This window comes from Rutidosis leptorrhynchoides, chromosome 2 (assembly GCF_046630445.1).
Source record: "Rutidosis leptorrhynchoides isolate AG116_Rl617_1_P2 chromosome 2, CSIRO_AGI_Rlap_v1, whole genome shotgun sequence".
NCBI lineage: Eukaryota > Viridiplantae > Streptophyta > Magnoliopsida > Asterales > Asteraceae > Rutidosis > Rutidosis leptorrhynchoides.
In genome coordinates, this window is record NC_092334.1 from 636,626,038 (window position 1) to 636,641,863 (window position 15,826).

Sequence of the window (15,826 nt, forward strand, 5' to 3'; positions counted from 1 at the left end):
GATGAGGGTCCCTGACCCTCGAGTGAGGGTCATTCTTCAGCAGCAACAGCTACAAAAGTGACGCATTTCAACCAAAATCCACCAAATCTCGATCATGGACTCGTTTTTGACGTCAAAACCAACCACATCTTGTTTATAAACGATTTTGAGACATAAATACACAAGAATTTTGTACAAACAACATCAAATTGTATAATTTTGACATCAAAAACACTTTTAAAAACACCTAACCAAAATACCCAAATTGACTGAGATTCAAGAATGATTTGACACGATTTTCACCTTGCTTAGACTCTTGAAAGCACTTGCTACTAATTTCCAAACATTCAAGAATCAAGAATAAGATTGGGTAGATTCTAGGGTTTGAGAGATTGAGGAGTTAGGTATGATTGTTTGGAGAAAAGCCTAGAAAAGAAGAAATGAAGCTGTTTGTTACGACCTTGTTTTTTCCTGTTATCTTTTCGTTAATTTTTTCACACCGTGAGTCATGGTATTCTTGCCATGTCACTTTTATGTGATTATATATTTTAATAATTTAAATAATATTTCAATATTATTTATTAAATGATAACGTGTATTTATATATTAATACGTTTCTACGTGTATCAGTTTTATTCCGGTGAATCGTTTCCGTTTTCAAACCAACGATTAGATTTTTGCGATTTTCAAATCCGAATTATTTTATCTATGATATTTCTATGTCATATTAAATTATAAAATATTTCTATATTTTATTTTTCGCGATGCATGTTCTTTCCGTATTTAATCGCGTAGCGGTATTTTCGCGAAACGGGCTACGTTTAGAATTTCGGGCCAAAATAAAATATAAGAAAAACATTATTGGGCTCGTGGGGCCCACCCAATGGAATTTTTTGTCCGTGCCCCACCCCTAGCCCATATCTTTATATTTTTTTATTTATTTTTAAACCAGAACTTATCTTAATTATATCCTCATTTCACTAAACCTAAATTAGCTTCATCCTCTCTCCCTCTTTCCACTCATCTAGACTGAACCTATCTCCTCCATCTTCAAACATTCGGCCATCATCATCTAGTAAGGATCCTACATCATTTTTCGAAGCTAGTTGTATATTTGGATTCTCCTTTTCGTGTTTTACATCATCCTTCTTCTTGATTTTTGATTTGGGTAAAATCACACACCCTAGCTTTTTTATTTTTATTGTTATTATGCATGATTTTGATGTACTAGTGCTTGTGGATAATTTTTATGTTGATTAAATAATTAAAATGATGCAAAAAGTGACTTTTCGGTTTGTAAAGTTTTGGACAGCCACTTAGAGGCTAATTTCAGGAACTATAACATAATTATTTGATCAAATGATGTTGATCAATATGTTCCTCTCTATAAGTAGTTAATTTTTCATATAAGATTCATCTTAATCGGATAAATGGATCAAATTATATACTTAAAATAAGATTACTGAAAAATAAATTATAAAAAATTGCAACAGTAACTCTGACCTAGATTTTGAGCCATATATGAATAAAATAGTCTTTACCATTGTATTAAGATCATTGTTGTGATGAATTTATATATCCGGATCGTTAAAATTCGAGTTACGCATCAAAATATATGAATTAAACAAGTTTTGATCTTTAATTATTATTAAATATAAATTAATTATGCTTATTATTAAATTTAATATATTAAAAAAATATAATCTGATGATTTGTAAATATTGGATAATATTAATATCTTATATTTATTTAAATTATTAATAATTTATTTAATTTAAATTAAATCATGATTGTTTCATTAAATAAAGGATTTTCAAAATCAATCTAATTTAAATCAAATAAATTCCTAAAATAAATAAAATATGATAAGATTTAATTAGTTAATCATTTATTATTTTAAAAAAACCTTATGATAAGATTTAATTAGTTAATACTTATAACATAAATTAATTATTAATTACTTAATTAAAACTTATGAGATAATCAAATTAATTAATACGATAATTATTACCTTTGGATTTGAACTATTATGCATATTTAAATACCATTTTGATACTTATTTTTTATGTAACACTTTATTTAGGTACATTGTGAATATTTTTTGGGTGCACATTACGTTGGCCACTTAATTGGGCCGAATTATGTGGCAAGCGTGCTAAAAAAAACTTCTGCTGAATATTGGACCCACTTTCGCACGATGAATAGATAACGACGCTATGATCAAGACTTCCTGAAGGCTTGCTTTCATTCTAAATGGTTTTGACCCCGAAAAATTAGTTTTGCAATTTCTAAAGGTGAATATTGAACTTTTAGAAATTACGATAATTATTACCTTCGGATTTAAACGCTTATGCATATTTAAATACCATTTTGATACTAATTTTTTATGTAACACTTTATTTAGGTACATTTCGAATATTTTTTGGGTTAATATATCCCCACTACCCACAAATTCATACACATTTAGTGACATCTTGGTTAATGGTTCGATTATTTTGTGACACTTTTTGATATCTCTCAATTCATAACTCTATAATTGTTTCTATTTTAAAATTTCATATTGAATGCAAATATATTTGACTTATGTTTCATTTCGTTAATAATTCATGGCCGCAAAATAAATTTTTGAGCACATTACGTTGGCCACTTAATTGGGCCGAATAATATGGCAAGCGTGCTAAAAAAACTTCGGTTTAAAATTGGACCAAGTTTCGCACGATGAATAGATTGTGACGCTATGATCAAGACTACCTGAAGGCTTGCTTTCATTTGAATTAGTTTTGACCCCAAAAAAGTAGTTTTGCAATTTTTAAAGGTGAATATTGAACTTTTAGAAATTACGATAATTATTACCTTTGGATTTGAACTCTTATGCATATTTTAATACCATTTTGAAACTTATTTTTTATGTAACACTTTATTTAGGTACATTGTGAATATTTTGGAGTTAATATATCCCCACTAGCTACAAATCCTTACACGTTTAGTGACATCTTGGTTTAAAAGTTCGATTATTTTGTGACACTTTTTGATATCTCTCAATTCATAACTCTATAAGTGTTTCTATTTTAAAATTTCTTATTGAATGCAAATATATTTGACAATAGTTTCTTTTCGTTAATAATTCTTGGCCGCAAAACATATTTTTGAGCACATTACGTTGGCCACTTAATTGGGCCGAATTATGTGGCAAGCGTGCTAAAAAAAACTTCTGCTGAATATTGGACCCACTTTCGCACGATGAATAGATAACGACGCTATGATCAAGACTTCCTGAAGGCTTGCTTTCATTCTAAATGGTTTTGACCCCGAAAAATTAGTTTTGCAATTTCTAAAGGTGAATATTGAACTTTTAGAAATTACGATAATTATTACCTTCGGATTTAAACGCTTATGCATATTTAAATACCATTTTGATACTAATTTTTTATGTAACACTTTATTTAGGTACATTTCGAATATTTTTTGGGTTAATATATCCCCACTACCCACAAATTCATACACATTTAGTGACATCTTGGTTAATGGTTCGATTATTTTGTGACACTTTTTGATATCTCTCAATTCATAACTCTATAATTGTTACTATTTTAAAATTTCATATTGAATGTAAATATATTTGACTATAATTTAATTTTGTTAATATACATGGTCGCAAAACATATTTTTGAGCACATTACGTTGGCCACATAATTGGGCCAAATTATGTGGCAAGCGTGCTAAAAGAATTTTGGTTAAAAATTGGACCCACTTTATCACGATGAATAGAAAACGACGCTATGATCAACACTTCCTGAAAGCTTGCTTTCATTCGAAATATTTTTGACGCCGAAAAAGTAGTTTTACAATTTCTAAAGGTGAATATTGAACTTTTAGAAATTACGATAATTATTACCATAGGATTTGAACTGTTATGCATATTTAAATACCATTTTGATACATATTTTTTCTGTAACACTTTATTTTGGTACATTGTGTGATGACCCGAAAATTTTCGACCAAATTTAAACTTAAATCTTATATAGTTTTAACACGATAAGCAAAGTCTATTAAACCGAGTCTCAAAATGTTGGAACTATTTATCATAAATGCATTTGGCCTTTGACAATTTTCGACGATTCACGAACCTTTAAACTTAAACAAAAATGTAAATGTAAATAACTATACATGTAAATAATTGTATATTTTTAAGTAAATATATTAGAGAACTATTATGTGATTTAGTTATTATGAAAGATAACTTAAAATAACTAAAATTTATTATCTTAAATAGCGTATATTGAATATAAATGATTTGTCAATGTTAACAAAGTATTAGATATATAATATTATACTTTGAGTTAATTGTTTTAATATATATAATTAATACCTTCATCTAAGTAATAAAACTGGATATGTAAAACATAATGATATATAATGACTTGAATATAATATATAAACATGATTATTATTATATGAATACTGATAAAAAGTATGAATATTATATGTTGAAATGTATAATAATTATGAAACAACATAATATCTTAAATAAATATATAATATTTAAATATGTAAAACATTATTAATATTTTCATAGTTATAATTATAATATAATTAAGAAGCAAACACATATTATATGATAATATATATTAAATAAAAGATATTCAATATATGATATAATATAAATACTATATAATTAATAATATGTAATATTAATATATTAAATTCAATTATAAGTATAAAATATGAATGACTAAATTTATTATTTAGTTATAATTTAAATATTATTAACTATCATGATTAATACTATTATTATTAATAAAATTCTTACTTTTATAATTATAAGTACCATATCATTATTAATACAAAGAAAATACAATTAATAATATCATTTTTGATTATTAGTATCATAATTGTTAATATTATTATTATTATTAGTATCATTATTATCTATTTTTATTAATAATTATTATTAATATAGTTATTATTTATTAATTATTATTATTATTTATATAAATTATATAAAACATGAATAATCGTACGTATCAGTTATATATACCCATCAGATAGTGCTTAATTTGATTTCTTGTCTGCTTGATTAATTGAACGAATCAATGTACAAACAAAATCAGTTAGGGATATCATTCACCTTTTTATTTTTTTATTTTTTATTTCTGTACTAGGAGATCAATTTCTGTTGACCAAATTAAGTTATAAAACGAACGATTCCAGTGATAATTGATATGATACAACCCCACATTATCATTTATCAAACACAAAAACCCTTTACTTTTTTATTAAATCAAATTAAAACATAAAAGCCGATGAACACATGAACGACCTCTTTTCGTGTACTTTTTATTCAACTCATCGAATTTTTAACAATTTTAAAAATCTATTAATGTAGTTAAGTTAGAAATCTTCCAAGTAAACTATCTGCAAGGTTTCAGAGTCTAATTTTTCCTAACGACTTCTAATTTTCAAGTCAAAGTTAAAACTTAAAAAGTCAAACCGTCTGATAATCGTAAAATTAAAGTTCAATATGATGTATTGAGTTCAATTGAGGATAGTGAAAGTTTCTTGGAAGGATTTCAAGTCTTTTTCATTTAGAAATCAAGAGCTAAAATGGCCTATATTTCAAAAGTTGATTTCAAGTTGTTCTTCGTTTATTTTCACTGTTACAGTTCATATATTTTTTTTAAATTGTTTTCTGTTAATGCAAAATAAAAACAATGAATCATTTTTGTATCAATCACACAACGTAAGTCAGGTTTTATAATCACTATTTTGAGTATTAAATGGCTTCTGATCGATTACAGTTGTTGAAGAAGAAGAACAGGGAACAGAAAAATAGTTTAATAGGATTTAAATGGGTATTAAAAATAGAAAATCAAAGTAGACTGGTTGGTTTAGGAGTGTGTTGTGTTAACAGAAGGTTATGGGTTCGAGCCCAAGCCTGGGCATGTGCAGCAACATTTTTTTGGAACTCTTGTTGAGGTAGTTTTCTAATTAATATTATTATTATTATTATTATTATTATTATTATTATTATTATTATTATTATTATTATTATTATTATTATTATTATTATTATTATTATTATTATTATTATTATTATTATTATTATTATTATTATTATTATTATTATTATTATTATTATTATTATTATCATTATCATCATTATTATTATTATTATTATTATTATTATTATTATTATTATTATTATTATTATTATTATTATTATTATTATTATTATTAAGTAGTAGTTACCATTTAATATTATTATTATGATTATGCATATTTTTAATATAATAATTATTATTAAAATTGTAGTAATTATACTTATTACTAATATTGTTATTATTAGCATTATTATCAAAATCAAGTATTATTTAGTATTACTGTTATTATTGTTATTATTAATGATTAGTATTATAGTATTATTAATTATTAACAATATCATTATTACAATATGATTATTAAAAATTAGTATCATTTAATAAATATTAGAATTATTATGAGTAACATAAGTATTATGATTAATATTATCATTAGTAATAAGGTTGCTATAGTAATTATTATTATTAAGTATTAGGTATTGTTATCAAAAGTATTATTTTTAATATCATTAAACTTTTCATTAAAAACTACTGTTGTTATCATTATAAGATTTATTATTAAAACAATTATTAATATTATCATTAATAAGATCATTACTACTATTATCAACAGCTGTATTATGACAAATATATATTTTCACATAAAAATACATTACAATAATATTAATAATACATATCACTATATTTTTTGTTAAAATGATAGTAACTAAGCTATATAAAAAATGTAACAACTAATATATAAATGTATGTTGTCATCATATATAAATCCTAATATAAATTTTTATTAATAACATTTGTATATAGATATTCATATAAATAACAAATTAAGTATTTTAATACAATATTAATCAAATATATATTAATATAACTATATTAATATTTTTATACAAAATGAATACATTTAATTAAATAATGAAGTATATATATATAAGTTACTAATATAAAAATTACATCACTAATAATAATATATATATTTATTCAATTACGATTATATATATATTAATGAATACACAAATGATATAGGTTCGTGAATCCGAGGCCAACCCTGCATTGTTCAGTATAGTCATATGTATTTTTACTACAAAATATATTAGGTGAGTTTCATTTGCCTTTTTACCCTTTATATTTTTGGGCTGAGAATACATGCGCAATATTTATAAATGTTTTACAAAATAGACACAAGTACGTGAAACTACATTCTATGGTTGAATTATCGAAATCGAATATGCCCCTTTTTATTAAGTCTGGTAATCTAAGAATTAGAGAACAGACACCCTAATTGACGCGAATCCTAAAGATAGATCTTTTGGGCCCAACAAGCCCCATCTAAAGTACCGGATGCGTTCGTACTTCGAAATTTATATCATGTTCGAAGGAGGATCCTGGAATGATGGGGATATTCTTATATGCATATTGTGAATGTCGGTTACCAGGTGTTCAATTCATATGAATGATTATTTTTGTCTCTATGCATGGGACGTATGTTTATGAGAATTGGAAATATGAAATCTTGTGGTCTGTTAAAATGATGGAAATGATTATTTATGTTAAACTAATGAACTCACCAACCTTTTGGTTGACACTTTAAAGCATGTTTATTCTCAGTTACGAAAGAAATCTTCCGCTGTGTATTTGCTCATTTTAGAGATATTACTTGGAGTCGTTCATGGCATATTTCAAAAGACGTTGCATTCGAGTCGTTGAGTTTATCAAGATTATTATTAAGTCGTATATAGATTAGATATATTATGAAATGGTATGTATGCCGTCAACTTTCGATGAAATGAAAGTTTGTCTTTTAAAAATGAATGCAATGTTTGTAAAATGTATCATATAGAGGTCAAGTACCTCGCGATGTAATCAACTATTATGAATCATTTATAATCGGGATGGACTTCGTCCGGATGGATTAGGACGGGTCGTTACACATTGTGAATATTTTTTGGGTTAATATATCCCCACTAGCCACAAATCCTTACGCGTTTAGTGACATCTTGGTTTAATAGTTCGATTATTTTGTGACACTTTTTGATACCTCTCAATTCATAACTCTATAATTGTTTCTATTTAAAAATTTCATATTGAATGCAAATATATTTGCCTATAGTTTCGTTTCATTAATAATTCATGGCCAAAAAACACATTTTTGAGCACATTAAGTTGGCCACTTAATTGGGCCGAATTATGTGGCAAGCGTGCTAAAAAAACTTCGGTTTAAAATTGGACCAAGTTTCGCACGATGAATAGATAACGTTGCAATGATCAAGACTTCCTGAAGGCTTGGTTTCATTCGAAATAGTTTTGACTCCGAAAAAGTAGTTTTGCAATTTCTAAAGGTGAATATTGAACTTTTAAAAATTACGATAATTATTACCTTTGAATTTGAACTCTTATGCATATTTAAATACCATTTTGATACTTATTTTTTATGTAACACTTTATTTAGGTACATTGTGAATATTTTTGGGGTTCATATATTCCCACTAGCCACAAATCCTTACATGTTTAGTGACAGCTTGGTTTAATAGTTCGATTATTTTGTGACACTTTTTGATATCTCTCAATTCATAACTCTATAAATGTTTGTATTTTAAAATTTTATATTGAATGCAAATATATTTGACTATAGTTTTGTTTCGTTAATAATTAATGGCCGCAAAACACATTTTTGAGCACATTACGTTGTCCACATAATTAGGCCGAACTATGTGGCAAACGTGCTAAAAAAACTTCTGTTTAAAATTGGACCAAGTTTCGCACGATGAATAGATAACCAAGCTATGATCAAGTCTTCCTGAAGGCTTGCTTTCATTCGAAATAGTTTTATCCCCGAAAAAGTAGTTTTTCTATTTTTAAAGGTGAATATTGAACTTTTAGAATTTACGATAATTATTAACTTTGGATTTGAACTTTTATGCATATTTAAATACTATTTGGATACTTATTTTTTATGTAACACTTTTTTTAGGTACATTGTGAATATATTTGGGGTTAATATATCCCCACTAGCCACAAATCTTTATACGTTTAGTGACATCTTGGTTTATTGGTTCGATTATTTTGTGACACTTTTTGATATCTCTCAATTCATAAATCTATAATTGTTTTTATTTTAAAATTTCATATTGAATGCAAATATATTTGACTATAGTTTTGTTTCTTTAATAATTCATGGCCGCAAAACACATTTTTGAGCAAATTAAGTTGGCCACATAATTGGGCTGAATTATGTGGCAAGAGTTAACGACAATATGATCAAGAAGTTTTGACGCCAAAAAATTAGTTTTGCAATTTCTAAAGGTGAATATTGAACTTTTAGAAATTACTATAATTATTACCTTTGGATTTGAACTCTTATGCATATTAAAATACCATTTTGATACTTAATTTTTATGTAACACTTTCTTTAGGTACATTGTAAATCTTTTTGGGGTTAACATATCCCCACAAGCCACAATCCTTACACGTTTAGTGATATCTTGGTTTAATAATTCTATTATTTTGTGACACTTTTTGATATCTCACAATTCATAACTATAATTGTTTCTATTTTAAAATTTCATATTGAATACAAATATTTTTGACTATAGTTTCATTTCGTTAATAATTCATGGCCGCAAAATACCTTTTTTAAGCACATTACGTTGGCTACTTAATTGGGCCGAATTATGTGGCAAACGTGCTAAAAAAACTTCGGTTTAAAATTGGACAAGTTTCGCATGATGAATAGATAACGACACTATGATCAAGACTTCCTGAAGGATTGCTTCCATTCGAAATAGTTTTGACCCCGATAAAGTAGTTTCACAATTTCTAAAGGTGAATATTGAACTTTTAGAAATTACGATAATTATTACAATTGGATTTGAACTCTTATGCATATTTAAATACCATTTTGATACTTATTTTTATGTAACACTTTATTTAGGTACATTGTGAATATTTTTGGAGTTAATATATCCCCACTAGCCACAAATCCTTACACATTTAGTGACATCTTGGTTTAGTAGTTCGATTATTTTGTGAAACTTTTTGATATCTCTCAATTCATAACTTTATAAGTGTTTCTATTTTAAAATTTCATATTGAATGCAAATATATTTGACTATAGTTTTGTTTCGTTATTAATTCATGGCCACAAAAAATATTTCTGAGCACATTACGTTGGCCACTTAATTGGGCTGAATTATGTGGCAAGGGTGCTACAAAAACTTCTGTTGAAAATTGGACCCACTTTTGCACGATGAATACATAACAACGCTATGATCAAGACTTCCTGAAGGCTTGCTTTCATTCTAAATGGTTTTGACCCCGAAAAATTAGTTTTGCAATTTCTAAAGGTTAATATTGAACTTTTAGAAATTACGATAATTATTACCTTTGGATTTGAACTCTTATGCATATTTAAATACCATTTTGATACTTATTTTTTATGTAACACTTTTTTAGGTACATTGTGAATATATTTTGGATTAATATATCCCCACTAGCCACAAATCTTTACACTTTTAGAGACATCTTGGTTTATTGGCTCGATTATTTTGTGACACTTTTTGATATCTCTCAATTCATAAATCTATAATTGTTTTTATTTTAAAATTTCATATTGAATGCAAATATATTTGACTATAGTTTTGTTTCTTTAGTAATTCATGGCCGCAAAACACATTTTTGAACAAATTACATTGGCCACATAATTGGGCTGAATTATGTGGCAAGCGTTAACGACACTATGATAAAGACTTCCTGAAAGCTTGCTTTCATTCGAAATAGATTTGACGCCAAAAAAATTAGTTTTGCAATTTCTATAGGTGAATATTGAACTTTTAGAAATTACTATAATTATTACCATAGGATTTGAACTGTTATGCATATTTAAATACAATTTTGATACATATTTTTTCTGTAACACCTTATTTTGGTACATTGTGAATATTTTTGGGGTTAATATATCCCCACTAGCCACAAATCCTTACACGTTTAGTGACATCTTAGTTTAATAGTTCAATTATTTTGTGACACTTTTTAATACCTCTCAATTCATAACTCTATAATTGTTTCTATTTTATAATTTCATATTGAATGCAAATATATTTGACTATAGTTTCGTTTCGTTAATAATTCATGGTCGCAAAACATATATTTGAGCACATTACGTTGGCCACTTAATTGGGCCGAATTATGTGGCAAGCGTGCTAAAAAAATTTTGGTTTAAAATTGGACCAAGTTTCACACGATGAATTATAACGATGCTATGATCAAGACTTCCTGAAGGCTTGGTTTCATTGGAAATAGTTTTGACCCCGAAAAAGTAGTTTTGCAATTTCTAAAGGTGGATATTGAACTTTAAAAATTACGATAATTTTTACCTTTGGATTTGAACTCTTATGCATATTTAAATATCATTTTGATACTTATTTTTTATGTAACACTTTATTTAGGTACATTGTGAATATTTTTGGGATTAATATATCCCCACTAGCCACAAATCGTTACACGTTTAGTGACAGGTTGGTTTAATAGTTCGATTATTTTGTGACACTTTTTGATATCTCTCAATTCATAACTCTATAAATGTTTATATTTTAAAATTTTATATTGAATGCAAATATATTTGACTATAGTTTTGTTTCGTTAATAATTCATGGTCGCAAAACACATTTTTGAGCACATTACGTTGTCCACATAATTAGGCCGAATTATGTGGCAAAGGTGCTAAAAAAACTTCTATTTAAAATTGGACCAAGTTTCACACGATGAATAGATAACGAAGCTATGATCAAGTCTTCATGAAAGCTTGCTTTCATTCGAAATAGTTTTGACCCCGAAAAAGTAGTTTTTCTATTTTTAAAGGTGAATATTGAACTTTTAGAAATTTACGATAATTATTAACTTTGAATTTGAACTCTTATGCATATTTAAATACCATTTGGATACTTATTTTTTATGTAACACTTTTTTTAGGTACATTGTGAATATATTTGGGGTTAATATATCCCCACTAGCCACAAATCTTTACACGTTTAGTGATATCTTGGTTTATTGGTTCGATTATTTTGTGACACTTTTTGATATCTCTCAATTCATAAATCTATAATTGTTTTTATTTTAAAATTTCACATTGAATGCAAATATATTTGACTATAGTTTTGTTTCTTTAATAATTCATGGCCGCAAAACAAATTTTTGAACAAATTACGTTGGCCACATAATTGGGCTGAATTATGTGGCAAAAGTTAACGACACTATGATCAAGAAGTTTTGACGCCAAAAAATTAGTTTTGAAATTTCTAAAGGTGAATACTGAACTTTTAGAAATTACTATAATTATTACATTTGGATTTGAACTCTTATGCATATTAAAATACCATTTTGATACTTAATTTTTATGTAACACTTTCTTTAGGTACATTGTGAATATTTTTGGGGTTAACATATCCCCACTAGCCACAATCCTTACACATTTAGTGATATCTTGGTTTAATAATTCGATTATTTTGTGACACTTTTTGATATCGCTCAATTCATAACTCTATAATTGTTTCTATTTTAAAATTTCATATTGAATACAAATATATTTGACTATAGTTTCATTTTGTTAATAATTCATGGCCGCAAAACACCTTTTTTAAGCACATTACGTTGGCCACTTAATTGGGCCGAATTATGTGGCAAACGTGCTAAAAAAACTTCGGTTTAAAATTGGACCAAGTTTCGCACGATAAATAGATAACGACGCTATGATCAAGACTTCCTGAAGGATTGCTTTCATTCGAAATAGTTTTGACCCCGATAAAGTAGTTTCGCAATTTCTAAAGGTGAATATTGAACTTTTAGAAATTACGATAATTATTACAATTGGATTTGAACTCTTATGCATATTTAAATACCATTTTGATACTTATTTTTTATGTAACACTTTATTTAGGTACATTGTGAATATTTTTGGAGTTAATATATCCCCACTAGCCACAAATCCTTACACATTTAGTGACATCTTGGTTTAGTAGTTCGATTATTTTGTGAAACTTTTTGATATCTCTCAATCCATAACTCTATAAGTGTTTCTATTTTAAAATTTCATATTGAATGCAAATATATGTGACTATAGTTTCATTTCGTTATTAATTCATGGCCGCAAAAAATATTTCTGAGCACATTACGTTGGCCACTTAATTGGGCTGAATTATGTAGCAAGGGTGCTAAAAAAAACTTCTGTTGAAATTTGGACCCACTTTCGCACGATGAATAGATAACAACGCTATGATCAAGACTTCGTGAAGGCTTGCTTTCATTCTAAATGGTTTTGACCCCAAAAAATTAGTTTTGCAATTTCTAAAGGTTAATATTGAACTTTTAGAAATTACGATAATTATTACCTTTGGATTTGAACTCTTATGCATATTTAAATACCATTTTGATACTTATTTTTTATGTAACACTTTATTTAGGTACATTGTGAATATATTTTGGGTTAATATATCCCCACTAGCCACAAATCTTTACATGTTTAGTGACATCTTGGTTTATTGATTCGATTATTTTGTGACACTTTTTGATATCTCTCAATTCATAAATCTATAATTGTTTTTATTTTAAAATTTCATATTGAATGCAAATATATTTGACTATAGTTTTGTTTCTTTAATAATTCATGGCCGCAAAACACATTTTTGAGCAAATTACGTTGGCCACATAATTGGGCTGAATTATGTGGCAAGCGTTAACGATACTATGATCAAGACTTCCTGAAAGCTTGCTTTCATTCGAAAAAGATTTGACGCCAATAAAATTAGTTTTGCAATTTCTAAAGGTGAATATTGAACTTTTAGAAATTACTATAATTATTACCATAGGATTTGAACTTTTATGCATATTTAAATACAATTTTGATACATATTTTTTCTGTAACACCTTATTTTGGTACATTGTGAATATTTTTGGGGTTAATTTATCCCCACTAGCCACAAATCCTTACACGTTTAGTGACATCTTGGTTTAATAGTTCGATTATTTTGTGACACTTTTTAATACCTCTCAATTCATAACTCTATAATTGTTTCTATTTTATATTTTCATATTGAATGCAAATATATTTGACTATAGTTTCGTTTCATTAATAATTCATGGCCGCAAAACATATATTTGAGCACATTACGTTGGCCACTTAATTGGGCCGAATTATGTGGCAAGCGTGCTAAAAAAATTTTGGTTTAAAATTGGACCAAGTTTCGCAAGATGAATTATAACGATGCTATGATCAAGACTTCCTGAAGGCTTGGTTTCATTGGAAATAGTTTTGACCCCGAAAAAGTAGTTTTGCAATTTCTAAAGGTGGATATTGAACTTTAAAAATTACGATAATTTTTACCTTTGGATTTGAACTCTTATGCATATTTAAATACCATTTTGATACTTATTTTTTATGTAACACTTTATTTAGGTACATTGTGAATATTTTTGGGGTTAATATATCCCCACTAGCCACAAATCGTTACACGTTTAGTGACAGCTTGGTTTAATAGTTCGATTATTTTGTGACACTTTTTGATATCTCTCAATTCATAACTCTATAAATGTTTCTATTTTAAAATTTTATATTGAATGCAAATATATTTGATTATAGTTTTGTTTCGTTAATAATTCATGGCCGCAAAACACATTTTTGAGCACATTACGTTGTCCACATAATTACGCCGAATTATGTGGCAAGCGTGCTAAAAAAACTTCTGTTTAAAATTGGACCAAGTTTCGCACGACGAATAGATAATGAAGCTATGATCAAGTCTTCCTGAAGGCTTGCTTTCATTCGAAATAGTTTTGACCCCGAAAAAGTAGTTTTTGTATTTTTAAAGGTGAATATTGAACTTTTAGAATTTATGATAATTATTAACTTTGGATTTGAACTCTTATGCATATTTAAATACCATTTTGAAACTTATTTTTTATGTAACACTTTATTTAGGTATGAAAGGACCCGTTCATATACATTATAAACGATTCACAATAGTTGATTACATTGCGAGGTATTTGACCTCCATATGATACATTTTACAAACGTTGCATTCGTTTTTAAAAGACAAAATTTCTTTACATCGAAAATTGACAGGAATGCATACCATTTCATAATATCCACTATCCAACTATAAATTGATTTAATAATAATCTTTAATAAACTCAATGACTCAAATGTAACGTTCTTCGAAATATGCTATGAAAGACTCCAAGTAATATCTTTAAAATGAGCAAATGCACAGCGGAAGATTTCTTTAACACCTGAGAATAAACATGCTTTAAAGTGTCAACCAAAAGGTTGGTGAGTTCATTAGTTTATCATAATCATTTATTTCCATCATTTTAATAGACCACAAGAATTTCATTTTCAGTTCTCATAAATATACGTCCCATGCATAGAGACAAAAATAATCATTCATATGGTGAACACCTGGTAACCGACATTAACTATATACATATAAGAATATCCCCTATCATTCCGGGATCCTCCTTCGGACATGATATAAATTTCGAAGTACTAAAGCATCCGGTACTTTGGATGGGGTTTGTTAGGCCCAATAGATCTATCTTTAGGATTAGCGTCAATTAGGGTGTCTGTTCCCTAATTCTTAGATTACCAGACTTAATAAAAAGGGGCATATTCGATTTCGATAATTCAACCATAGAATGTAGTTTCACGTACTTGTGTCTATTTCGTAAAACATTTATAAAAGTTGCGCATGTATTCTCAGCCC